The sequence below is a fragment of the Diachasma alloeum genome, unplaced genomic scaffold (assembly GCF_001412515.2).
Source record: "Diachasma alloeum isolate Michigan unplaced genomic scaffold, Dall2.0 Dall_scaffold_01096, whole genome shotgun sequence".
Taxonomy (NCBI): domain Eukaryota; kingdom Metazoa; phylum Arthropoda; class Insecta; order Hymenoptera; family Braconidae; genus Diachasma; species Diachasma alloeum.
In genome coordinates, this window is record NW_021681207.1 from 21,421 (window position 1) to 23,263 (window position 1,843).

Consider the following 1,843-nt stretch of genomic DNA (forward strand, 5'->3'; position numbering starts at 1 on the left):
TATTTTTTTGTTACAGAGATTAAGGGATGAAAAAGCGTTAGTTAATGGAGAATTTAATTCTCCGCCGAATTGCCCTTTTTTCATCCCTTTATCTCAATTAGGACGGGAGAGGTGAATTTTTAATTACCGGGAGTCACTGTGCCGCGAAACTATAATTTTTCTCACTAGCCCATGAGATTCATGGCAGTTTATATTTTTTTGTTACAGAGATTAAGGGATGAAAAAGCGTTAATTAATGGAGAATTTAATTCTCCGTCGAACTGCCCTTTTTTCATCCCTTTATTTCAATTAGGACGGGAGAGGTGAATTTTTAATTACCGGGAGTCACTGCGCCGCGAAACTATAATTTTTCTCACTGGCCCATGACTTTTGTCGTAGTTTGTATTTATTTGTTACGGAGATGAAGGGATGCAACGGGGATCGATTGATGGGGAATTTAATTCTCCATCGAACTACTCTTTTTTCATCCCTTAATCTCAATTAGGAGGAGAGAAGTGAATTTTTAATTCGCAGGCGAATGATGAAAAGTCACTGTGCGCCGAGAAGAAAATTATAATAAATTTTTGGCACCCCGTTGTTTAAAATAAGTTCAAGTTAATTACCTCACGCGATGAAACATCACATCCTTGTTCTGCGAATTGTTTCCACACCCACGGTAAACGCAGTGATTATTCGTCGGCATCGTTAATTCACTCACGCACTAATTAACACAACACGCCCGTATACACCGCCACGAATTCGTTGGGAATTACACAATAAACTTGAAAAAATCAATCGGTCGTTAGAGCTCATGTGTCTCTCACCAAAGCCAAACGACAACTGAGAATCTACAATAGTTATTTTTCGATTCTTGAGATCGAAATCGTCCGTTTGTTGTTTACATTTTGGATGGCTCGTGAATTCGCCGAAAACATCGGTCTTCGAAACAAAACACAAGTTCCAGTAAAAATGATAGAGAAATAGAATTTCGTTGCAGAGCGAAAATAGAGCGGTTGATGGAGGAGGGAAATTGCTTGTTATCTTCATTAATTCAACAAATTTTGCAATCTTAAATGCAATCAACTTAATCCCCCATTTTCCGCAGACGACGATGTTCATTCTAAATGAATGGCAAATTCTTAATTGAATTATGTTTTATGCAGTTATGATAAGACAGTACTACGAGTAATCATTTCTTTTCTGATTACAAAAATCATAAATAATGAATCTTTAATTACCGGGAGTCACTGTGCGCCGCGAAACTATAATTGTTCTCACTGGCCCATGACTTTCATGTCAGTTTGTATTTTTTTGTTACAGAGATTAAGGGTTGCAACGCGGATCGATTGATGGAGAATTTAATTCTCCGTCGAACTGTCCTTTTTTCATCCCTTAATCTCAATTAGGAAGGAACAGGCGAAAAAATTATTTTTCTTACTGGCCCCTGACTTTCATGGCAGTTTTTAATTTTTTGTTACAAAGATTAAGGGATGAAAGAGGGTAAATTAATGGAGAATATAATTCTCCGTCGAACTGCCTTTTTTTCATCCCTTAATCTCAATTAGGAAGGAACAGGCGAAAAAATTATTTTTCTTACTGGCCCCTGACTTTCATGGCAGTTTTTAATTTTTTGTTACAAAGATTAAGGGATGAAAGAGGGTAAATTAATGGAGAATATAATTCTCCGTCGAACTGCCTTTTTTTCATCCCTTAATCTCAATTAGGAAGGAACAGGCGAAAAAATTATTTTTCTTACTGGCCCCTGACTTTCATGGCGATTTTAATTTTTTTGTTACAAAGATTAAGGGATGAAAGAGGGTAAATTAATGGAGAATATAATTCTCCGTCGAACTGCCTTTTTTTC